Below are 12,560 nucleotides of genomic sequence, written 5' to 3' on the forward strand. Positions count from 1 at the left end.
ATGTCAGGTTGAAGAGTGAGTCAAGAAGGAATCTTGTTCCCCAATTTGGACTTATATCTGTTATTTTTTGGGAAAAGTTTCTGATTTTAGTTGGATCACTATTCCCAATCACATGTCTTTCCTTAAATCGGGATTAGAATCAAGGTACTGGTGACTATTAATATGGCAGTATAAATGACTTTTTGCCTACCATACCCTTCAAATAATAGTAATTATGTATAATAGATAATTACAGCTCATTTTATAAGGTAAGGAGACATACTTTACAATTACTCTCCCCTGAAAACCCATATATTTATAGCCAAAACTTGATAAATTAAAACCAAAGAACTTAAATACTTAGAGCTCCAATTCAGAATTCCCTTTACCCATCTTCAGGAGTCTCTGGCAATGAGTGCAAATACATTTTTAGGTTTATTACTGGGTAATGAACAGTAATTCTGCTTACTCTAACACTATTTCCATATTTCTAAAATGTAGCACACTTTGATTCTACTCAGCCATATAGGGAGTGAAAGCAGTGGGAGTTGCACTGTGTCCAAATGAACAGTTCCTGGAAGAAACTGCAAGGCCATAGTTGATAGAGATCCAAGAAGAAACTGCAAGGCCACAGCTGTTGAGACTGATCTTACTTATCCCCCCTTTCAAGCTACTCTCTATAAATATGCACTCTCTGGTTGCCCCGGGGCAGTTCTTTTGGATAGCCATCCTAGCAAGCACCCGTGCTAGTAAATAAACCTCTCCCTGATACTTTTGCATTGTCTTTGCGTGTTCCTTTGTGGGGTACTTCCACTCAGACCCCAACAGGAGTAGGAAAAGTAAAGGAGAAATTTACTGTTCTAGAAATGGAACTTCAAAAACCAACAACAAAATCAAAGGCCAATTTTCTCTTCAGAAGTTATTCAGAATGGCAACCCAAACCTAGAGATTCTTATATCCCTATATCAACCATTCCTTCTCATTGTGAAGAAGGTGAGACAATCTATTCTGCCTATCCTCAATGATGGATATAACAGAGGATGGATACCTTGGGCAAGGTCCAGCCTCACTTGCGACTCCAGGGGTTTCCGACAGGTGGCGAATGATCAGTCAAGAAAATAACAAACAGAAGACAGCTGTATATTTTACAGCCATGGGCATGCTTTGCACCTGATAACTGCTTTGCCATCCCCAGGTCTGATGTTTATTTTATATTCATTTTCTTGGCACACAGATACATTACCTAACACACATGTCTAAATAGAGATAATTGGAAAAGTGATACATTAACTTCTAACAAATCACTTGATTAGCATTCTGTATTCTTGTATTGTGATTACAGATTCTTGACAACATAAAGGTTTCATGTAAGATGAATGATTTCATCACAGGTGGCTTAATTTTCTCATTATCTTGTGAGGAGTTTTGACCTTACAAACAATTAAGGAAATTTACTTATTACTTAAAAAAAAAGAAATAATCAATCAAAAGTTCTTAAAGACAATTCAACAATCATATCATTGAGGTGGAGAGGTACTGGGAACACAATTCAGATTTAATATTAGACTGATCATTTCTCAGGGTTTACTAGGGAGTTTCTTAAGGGGAAGAATCAAGTTACTGAGGCAGATGAAGCTTGGTGTACTTATACATTTTGTATGGGCCTTTATGATAGATTTGTATACTGGTTCCATGAGAATAAGTTTCTGTAAGTGGGAAAGTTCTGGGCTTGGCTTGTAGCTACAGTTTTGCTGGGAATTATGCACCTAAGTAGAAGTTAACCCATGGTAGTCTTTTGGGATTAGGTTTGAGGGTCTGATCTTTTGGTGATGTTTTAGAGAATTAGGGTACAGGTATTTTGCTCTTACATTATTCCTTCTGAGACTAGGGGGAATAGTAATCACGTCAATTCCATAGGTACAGGATGTTAATGAGAGAGGTCATGCAAGGGGGACTGAGTGGGCAATCACATCTTGCCAAGGGCTACTCTGTGGCCTCCTTAGCTACCATGAGTGACTTTGTCAAGGTGTCGTGGCCTGATGACTCCCAGCAGATGGAGAGAAGCAAAAAAGTGCGTTCTAAGGATAAGAAAAATCAGAAGAACAAAAAAAAAAAGTTCTGAAAGGCAAAATGTGTCAAAAGATAAAAATCTCTTTAATAAAAACCCAGAACACCAGCAGAAAATCAATAAAAGGAGACATGAGAACAAAAAGAAGAATTGGTCAAAATAGGGTTTGAAGACATAAAAGAGTTAATTTTTTTTTTTTAATATAAGTCTTGAGCTGGACAGAAGAGACCAATGAATATTAGTAACTTTTTGGCCTTATTAATGATTGATTACAAACCACTGTGGATTCCTCTCATGTTATTTTCCTCTACTTATTCTTTCTTCACTTACCTTTTTCTTCTTTAGTTTTCTAGTAAAAAGAACACTGGCTCTGGTGTTAGAGGATTCTGATTCACTTCCTTATGCTGATGTTTACCCTCTGTGAAACTCTGGAAAAATCAGTTCACTTCTCTAGGACCTGGTTTCATCATCTGAATAAAGATAGGAATGGAACCAGAATACCACTGAAATCTTCTTTAACCCAAAATATGTGATGATGCTCTCTTGATTCTTTCTTCTCTTCCTTGTCCAGGGTCAATAGAAAATATCTGACACAGTTCTTCATGACTCCAGACCTGAATTCTATCCACTGTGCTGCCTAGTTGCCCTGGATATTGGCTATTTCTTTCTTTTTTTTTTTACACTGAATGTGATGACTTTATTGATGGTACACAAGATAGGACTTTATGCTCCTCCTGTCCTACTACAGGGATGCTTCAGGGCAGGGATATGAATGGGTCATGGGATCCCCAACATAAGGAAATAAGTTATTATGGATGTAGGCACATTGGGAGGAGGAACACGAAAGACAATGCCTGTGAACTTCCTGTTTAGGTCAGATATGACCTTGCCCACAGTCCTGGCAGAACCAATGGAAGCAGGGATGATATTCTGGGCAGCCCCCCACACATCACTCCATAGCTTGCCAGAAGGGCCATCTACTGTCTTCTGGGTAGCTTTAATGGCATAATCTGTGCTCTTGAGTCCTTCTACAATGCTGAAGTTGTCATGAATGACCTTGGCCAAGGAGGCCAAGCAGTTGGTAGTGAAAGAGGCATTACTGATTATCTTGAGGGAATTATCATATTTCTCATGGTTCACCCCTATCATGAACATTGGGCTGTCAGCAGAAAGTGAAGAGATAATGACCTACTTGGCTCCACCCTTCAAATGAGCCCCAGTCTTTTCCATGATGGTAAAGATGCCAGTGGACTACATGGTATAGTCAGCTCCAACATCTCCCCATTTAATGTTGGTGGAATCCCACTCCTGGAAGATAGTAATGGCTTTTCCATTGATCACCAGCTTTCCATTCTCTGCCTTTACAGTGCCTTGAACTTACCATAGGTGGAATCATATTGGAACATGTAAACCATGTAGATGAGGTCAATGAAGGGGTCATTGATGGCCACAACTTTTATTCCACTGCAGTTGGATGTTTCCCTGGTCATCAGGCATCCTATACGGCCAAATCCATTGACTAAGACCTTCACCATTTTGTCTAAGAGATGCAACTGAAGCAGAGGACTCTGGAAGCAAGCTTGGGAGAAGAGCTGAGTCCTTTTTATTAACTATTTTTTTATTTAGAATATTTTTCCATGGTAACATGATTCATGATCCCATCCCCTTTTCTCTTGCCTCCTGGAGCTGATAAGCAATTCCAATGGTTTTTATAGGTATCATTGTTCAAAACCCATTTTCATGTTATTCATATTTACAGTAGAGTGTTCTTTTAACTTCAAAAACCTAATCATATCCCTATTGAACTACATGATTTATCATATGTCTTTCTTCTGAATTTTTGCTCCCACAGTTCTTTCCCTGGATGTGGATAACATTCTTTCTCATAAGTTCCTTTGGATTGTCCTGGATCATTGAATTACTGCTAGTAGAAAAGTCTATTACAATTGATTGTGCCATAATGTATCAGTCTCTGTGTACAATGTTCTGATGGTTCTGCTCCTTTCACTCTGCATCAATCCCTGAAGGTCTTTCCAATTCACATATAATTCCTCCAGTTCATCATTCCTTTCAGCACAATAATATTCAATCACCATCAGAAACCACAATTTGTTCATCCATTCTCAATTGATGGACACCTCCCCCTACATTTTCCAAATTCTTTTACCACCACAAAGAACACGACTATAAATATTTTTTGTACAAGTCTTTTTCATTATTTTCTCTTTGGGGTACAACCCCACAACGGGATGGCTGGGTTAAAGGGTATATACAGTTTTATAACCCTTTGAACATAGTTCCAAATTGCCCTCCACAATGGTTGGACCAATTCACAACTCCATCAGCAGCATATGTGTCCCAATTTTGCCACATGCCCTCTAAAATTTATCACTTTCCTTTGCTTTTTAAAAAAATTTTAAATTTGCATTTCTTTAATTAGGAGGGATTTTAGAATACTTTTCCATATGCTTATTGATAGTTTTGATTTCATCATGGGAAAACTTCCTATTCAACATGGGATATTTTCAAAACAAGGTCTTGATCATTTTCAGGGAGGATATTGTATGGGAGGGACTCTTGTAGTGGTGCCAATTGGACTAGATCACCTTTGAGTTTCCTTGAAATTCTTAGATTCCAGGAATCTAAAACTTGACAGTATCTCAGAAGCTCCCTACACCAGACTACTGGCTATACTATAGACACTACTCCAATGTAAACCAACTACCTATTTTTGGATGGCCTGCAAGATATTAAAGTTTCATATTTGTTTTATATTTTAAAATGGTTGGAAAGAATAACAATATATTGTCTTAGTAATAATCACAAAATAAATATTATAATGTTCAGAAACAAAGGTTTTTTGGAGCACAAACATACTTATTCATTTATATATGTATATGGCAGTTTTCTGCTACATAGATTAAACAAAGACCATATGTGGCACCTTCATCGCTTTACCTTTCTGCTCAGTGTACCACAAATGCTATTTACAGTAATAACCTGTCATCTTTTCTAGTGCCACATATATCACTGTACCATAGCATTTTACATATATAATTGCCAGAGAATACTCGATGTGAAAAGAAGAAAAAGTAGAGAAGTGAATTTCAAATATGTGCTTTTTAAGACTCACTGAAATATGATTTATTCTATTAGAGAATTAGATTGCAAAGTATTGTGTTTAGAATTCAGTGACACTGGGAGCAGATAGCTGGCTCATTGTATTAAAAGCCAGACATAAACACTAAATACAGGATTTCCTGAGTTCAAATCTGACCTGAGATACTATTTTAGTTGTGTGACTCTGGGCAAGTCACTTATCCCCTATTGCCTAGCCCTTATCTCTCTTCTGCCTTGGAATCAGTTTTAGTACACAGTATTGATTCTAAGATTGAAGATAAGTTTTAAGTGTATATACATACACACACACACACATATATATATGTGTGTATATACACATATATATGTACATATATCATATATGCAATGATACTATTACTGTGATAAAATGATACAATATGCTTCACTACTACCAGATTTAGTACTGATCATATTTCAAAGTCTCAGGAGTGCAAAATTCTGAGTAAATAAATAAAGAAACCTCAATATAGAAAAATTTCTTGGCATTATTGGAGATTAAGAAAATCACATCCAGAGAACTTAAGTGATATGTCAAATATCTCATAAGTATAATTATCAGTGCCAGGATACAAACACAGATCTTATCACTTTAAATCCAGAATTCATCTTACTACTCAAGTAATCAGAGGTAATTATAAAAAACAACAAATGGCAATCTTCTCTAAAATTCAGTCCAAATGCTGATTTTTTTCTGGTTTTACCTACCTTGTTAATATTCTTTGACATTGATACTTAAAACAGGAGCTTCTTGTTTCTCTTAAAAAAATAGTTTTCTTAAGAAACATATCCTATGTCTCTTTCTCTTAACTGGCAAGAAGTAAGCAAGGTATGTAACCTTTAGAAGAAAGTTCTTTAAAAAAGACTAGAAATTATATAGGATTTTATAAAAAAGGAGGCAGAGTCAAAAAGGTGGATTAGTAGCAGCAAAAGCCCAAATCAGTCTGACTATACCTTCATATGAATCTTTAAAAAGACAGGAACCCAAACCCAACAAGAAGATAGAGTCACAATGCTCTTTCTCTGAACACAACTTGAAAGGTAGAAGAAGAGAGTTAATTTTCACAGGATAAAGGGGGGATTGTAAACAAACTGCACATGGAGAAGTGCTGACTGCCCATCCCACCCCACACTTACAATGTTAAGTTCTGTGATTACTTTGGGTGCTGACTTTGGGATAACAGGACAGGGGCTATATTTGTAGAAGAACACTTCAGATATAAACCTTGAGGTCCTGGGATCTGATAGCAGCTGTCAGGGAGGACTGAGGGTTCATTTCACTGGGCACCTTTAGGTTTCATTGAAGGATGGTTTCATTGAATACATAGCCCCAGGGCAGATTAGGTCAATCAGCCTAGTCCAGTAAACCTTCAGAGGAGAAAACTTACAGTCCACAGGCAAAAAAACAAACAAACAAACAAAAACAAAAGACTGAGAAAATGAGTAAACAAAAGAAAAAGAAGGTAATTATTGAACCCTTCTACAGGAAACAGAGCAAAGAGCAGAACCAACAGAGAATGATGGGATCCAAGAAACTACAAGCAAAACCTCAATAACAACAACAGAAAACAACAACATAAAATATGATTCATCTCTGTAAGAACTCAAAAATGAATTTAAAAATCAAATAAGAAAGGTTGAAGAAAATGGAGAAAAGAAAACAGCTTAAAAAGCAAAATCCATCAACTGGGAAAAGAGTTAAAAATCAAATGAAGAAAAGAGTGAAGTAAAAAGTAGAATAGATTAAATGGAAACGTAGGCTCAAAAGAACATAGAGGAAATTCAATGTTTAAAAGTTAGAATGGAGCAAAATGCAAAAAAGCAGAAATAATAATGAATTTTTTTCAGACCATAATGCTATAAAATATTATAATTAATAAGGATTCATGGAGAGGCAACTCAAAAATTAATTGGAAACTAAATAATCTAATTCTTTAAAACTGATGAGTCAAAGAACAAATCATAGAAACAAACTATGAAAAGAATGACAATGAGGGCACAGCATTTCAAAATTTATGGGATACAGCCAAAGCAGTATTCCAGGGAACATTTATATCCCTAAGTGCTTATATCAACAAAAGAGAGAGGGAGGAGGCAAATGAATTGGGCATGCATATAAAAAAAAACTCAAAAAAGAACAAATTAAAAATTCCCAGATGAAGACTAAATTAGAAATTCTAAAATTAAAAGAAGAAATTAAGAAAATTGAAATTAAAATAATTATTGAACTAGTAATTTAGAGTCGGAGCTGATTCAATAAAAAAAAACAAATAAAGTATTGGTTAATTTGATTTAATAAAATGGAAAGAGAATTAAATTCCCAGTATCACAAATCACAAAGGGTCCTTTGACCTCCAATGAAGAGGAAATTAAGGCAATTATTAGGAGTTATTTTGACCAACTATATAACAGTAAAAATGACAATCTAGGTGAAATGGATGAATATTTACAAAGAATTAAATTGCCCAGAAAAATAAAAGAGGAAATACAATCCTAAAATAAACCCATCTCAGAAAAAGAAATTGAACAAGCCATCAATGACCTCCCCAGAAAAAAATCCCCATGGTCAGTAGGATTCACAAGTGAATTCTATCAAACACTTAAAGAACTAATACTAATATTATACACACTATTAATGAAATAATCAAAGAAGGAGTCTTACCAAATTCTTTTTATGACACAAATATGATACAGCTACCCAAGCCAGGAATACCAAAGAGAGAAAGAAAATTATAGTCCAATTTCCTTAATGAACATAGATACAAAAATCTTAAATAAAATACTACCAGAGGCTATAGCAATATATCACAAGGATTATTCACTTTGACTGGTTAGGATTTATACCAGGAATCCAAGGCTATTTTAATATTTGGAAAACCATCAATATAACTGACCATATCAATAATCAAACAACTGGAAATTTCATGATTATCTCAATAGATGCAGAAAAAATCCTTTGACAAAATACAACACCCATTCCCATTGAAAACACTAGAAAGCACAGAAATAAAATGGCCTTTCCTCAAAATAATAAGTAGTATTTATTTATTAAGGTTTAACATTAACAACTATAATCTGCAATGGGGATAAATTCCATAATATCAGAAAAGAAGCAAAGATGCCTATTATCAACACTATTATTTAATATTGTATTATACATGATATCTGTAACAGAGAAGTAAAAGGAATTAATGTAGGCAATGAGGAAACAAACTATCATTCTTTTCAGATGATATAATGGTATACTTAGGGAATCCTGGAAAATCAACTAAAAATCTAGTGGAAATAATAACTTCAGCAAAGTTGCAGGATATAAAATGAAGCAATAGAAATCATTAGCATTTCTGTATTTTTCAATAAAATGAGTAGCAAATGTTAGAAAGAAAAATTCCATTTAAAATCACTCTAGACAACATAAAATATTTGGAAATCTATGTACCAAGAAAAACACAACAATTATAAGAATACATTTCAAAAGAAAAAAACTTTTCACACAGATAAAACTCTATCTAAACAATTGGAAAAACATTAATTGCTAATGGGTAGGGTGAACTAATAATGTAAAAATGACAATCCTACCTAAACTGATTTACTTATTCAGTGCCATATCTATCAAACTACCAAATAAAACCAACCCTCCTTTGTAGAATTTGAAAAAATAATAAAAATTAATCTGAAAGAACAAATGATCAAAAATATTAATGAAATTTATGAAAATAAATGAAATGAATGGTGACTTAGCAGTATAGATTTTAAACTTCTATAAAGCAGTGATCATTTAAATAATTTGATACTAAGAGATAAAAAGGTGGATCAATGAAATAGACAGGGTAAATTAAATCAGCAATCTAATATTTGACAAACTCAAAGATCCCAATTTTGGGGATGAGAATTCAGTATTTGCCAAAAACTGCTGGAAAAATTGGAAAAGAGTATGGCAATAATTATGTTTAGATCAATATCTCATACCGTATACTAAGATAATTTCAAAATGGATATATGACTTAAACATAAAGAGTGATATTAAAGTAAATTAGGGGAAAGTAGAATAGTATACCTATCAGATCTATAGAGAAAGGAAGAATTTAAGACCAAAAAAAGAGATAGAGAACATTATAATATATAAAATGAATAATTTTGATTATATTAAATTTAAAAGTTTTTTACAAACAAAACCATTGCCACCAAGATGAGAAGAGAAACAACAAACTGGAGAAAATGTATACAACAAATTTTGCTGATAAAGGTCTAATTTCTCAAATACCTAAAGAACCAAATCAAACTGATAAAAAAATAAAGTCATTCCCTAACTGACAATTGGTCAAGAGATATGAATAGGCAGTTTTCAGATGAAGAAATCAAAACCATCAGTGATCATATGAAAAAAATGTTTCAAATCCCTCCTTATTAGAGAAATGAAAATCAAAACAACTCTGAAATACCACCTTTCATCTAGCAGATTGGTCAATATAAAACTACAGCAAAATAATAAATGTTGGAGGAGATGTGGCAAAACTGGAACACTAATGCATTGCTGATGGAGTTGTCATTCTGGAGGTCATTTTGGAGAAAACATGAATAATGTAACCATGGGAAAAAAAGAAAAGAAGGAGGAAAAAAAACAAGGTAGATGGTTTCAGAGAAAACATGGCAAGACCTATATTGCCTATACAAAGCAAAGTGAGTAGAACCAGGACAATGATTGTTGTAATGTTGTAATGATGATGAACTATGAAGGACTTAGCTACTCAGATCAATACTATGATCCATGACAGTTTCAGAGGACTAATGATAAAAACTTGCTATCTATCTCTAGAGTGAGAACTGATGAACTCTTAAGTGCAAACTGAAATATAATTTTCTCACTTTATTTTTCTTGCTTAAAAAATAATCTGGCTACTTTTTTTTTTAATTCCACAATTGAACAATCTGGCTTCCTGGGCTGGCAGTTAGCAAGTAGCAGCCAATATGGAGGGGACCATGTTAGGCTGAAATCAGGGACAAGATCTTAACTTGAATTAGTAATTAAATTAGTAAGGCTGAAATCTCTCTGTCTCTGTCTCTCACTGTCTCTCTCTGTCTCTCTCTGTCTCTCTCTCTCTCTCTATCTATCTTTCTTAATAAATGCTTATAACTCTAATCAGAGACCATTTTATTTGTTATAGATGCTCCACTAAATGAGGTCTCCAAGGTTGAAAGGTTAGAGACAAGGGTATAGATTTGCTGCTGAGCAAATTCTTTAGAAAACACAATTTAAATCCATTGGGCAAATATACCAAATGATTGAGACCAAAAGGATTTAGAAATATAAACCCCAAGATTATGTTTCTACTGTTTTTACTTGCCATTGCTTCTGTCTTGACACAACAACAAAAACAATAAAAAACAATGACAGCAATAACAACAATAATGATAACAATAACACCAATAACAATAACAGCATTAACAACAATGATGACAACAATAAAAGCAACAACAAGGATGAAAAGAATAACACTGAAATTAATGGTAATGATAATAAAATCAACAGTGTTTAAAAAGACAATGATGACAACAATAATGATACCAATAACAAAAATAATAACAAACATAATGACAACAATGATAACAGCAGTAACAACAATGGAGACAAGGATAATTACAACCATGATGGCAGCAATAATAACAACAATAACAACAATATTAAAAATGATAACAATAACAACAAAATCAAATATTTGGGAAATAAAGAAATATTTTGCATGTTTTGACATGTATATTCATATTTATTTCCTTTTCAGTGGTTGGGAGAGGGATGGGAAGGAAGGAGAGGATTTTGGAACCTCAAATGTAAAAAGAAAAAATGTTAAAATTAATTTTTTTAATGGTGGGATTTTAGTCAGGATTTAAAAGAAGCCAATAAAGTGACAAGGAAGGAAAGTGTTCCAGGAATTGGAGAAAGCCAAAGGAAATGCCTGTGCTAAGAGGTGGAGTGTGTTGTTCTTGATGTATCCAAGAGCCAGGGACTGTCTTACTTTTGAATTTGCATTTCTGCTATTTAATTAGAATTGTTAAATACTTTCTTAAATTCATTCATTCAAAAAAAGTAGAAAAAATATTTAAAATGCTTTCAAATATACTATCTGATTAGATATAGTAACCCAAGTAAAGTTGGGAAAGGATGATGGTTGAGTTGCCCAGTTTCACATTGGGAATTAGTGGCACATCAGAAAGAAAAATATAGGTGTCTATCTTCAACGCTATGCAGACGTCTGTGAGTGTGTGTGTGTGTGTGTGTGTGTGTGTGTGTGTGTGTGTGTGTGTGTGTGTGTAGAGGTTGTTGATTTTGGAAACATGTTCTCTTTTCCCCATCCCAAAGCTTGCATGAATGTCTTACATAAAAATATGACTTGCTAACATTTGTATCTCTCCAGGGATTTCCAGAGGTAATTTCTGGAAGTGAACCTTGGATTTTTTGTTTCCCCTGTTTTAGCTCTTAAAACTCCTCCTTTTTAGAATACTCTGAAGCATTTTATTAACTGAGTTAAAATGAGTCTCCTCTGAGACTTGTTTTGTAGCTTTTTAAAAGTTTGCACTTTCCCCTGAAGTGTCACAAATGTTATCAGTAGATATTGTGAAAAGCATATGGCCTTGTAACGTCCTGTGAAAATTATTCTCCCTGAACAATTTCCTCACTGAAAATAAATCTCGGGGAATATTGCAGTTAGGCAACACTAGAATTTCTTTTCCTAATGCAAGAGAGAGACAGACTGACAGACAGAGACAGACAGACAAAAAGAGAGAGAGAGAGAGAGAGAGAGAGAGAGAGAGAAGGAAATGGGAAAACAAAAGGTCTGATGCAAAGAGACAAAATTAGAAATACAGACTGTCATACATTGGTTTCTATGATTGGGAGACATGTCTCAAATAGACTGTAGGCATGAAAAGAGGCATTATCTTATTTCCTTTTTTAAAAAGTCCCAACATCAAGCACTGTGTTTATTGAATTGAAATGAACTGAATTGAGATGAATATCTGATATGGCTTCCAAGAAAGCACAATCTTAGACTGTATTCAGAGAAACATGGTGTCCAGAGAGGGAACTCAGATAGTTTATATTCTTCCTTTGAAAGACCACACCTGGAGTATTATTTTCACTTTTAAGTGTCGAATTTTAAGAATAATGTTGATACGCAGGCCTGGAGACGTGGTCCTGGGTTCAAATTTGGCCTCAGACACTTTCTAGCTGTGTGACTCTGGGCAAGTCACTTAATGTATGTATCCTAGCCCTTCTACTTTGAAAATGATACTTAGTATTAATTCTAAGACAATAAGGCTTAAGAAGAAGAAGAAAAAAAAAAGGAATGGTATTAATTAGACTGCATGAAGAAAGGCA

At 34.3% G+C, this 12,560-nt stretch overlaps 1 pseudogene; it reads right to left on the bottom strand.

Annotated features, from left to right (window-relative positions):
- Window positions 1–2,824: 2,824 nt before the first annotated feature.
- LOC100014863 (glyceraldehyde-3-phosphate dehydrogenase-like) lies at window positions 2,825–3,582 on the bottom strand (annotated as a pseudogene).
- Window positions 3,583–12,560: the final 8,978 nt, after the last annotated feature.

This window comes from Monodelphis domestica, chromosome 4 (assembly GCF_027887165.1).
Source record: "Monodelphis domestica isolate mMonDom1 chromosome 4, mMonDom1.pri, whole genome shotgun sequence".
Taxonomy (NCBI): Eukaryota; Metazoa; Chordata; class Mammalia; order Didelphimorphia; family Didelphidae; genus Monodelphis; species Monodelphis domestica.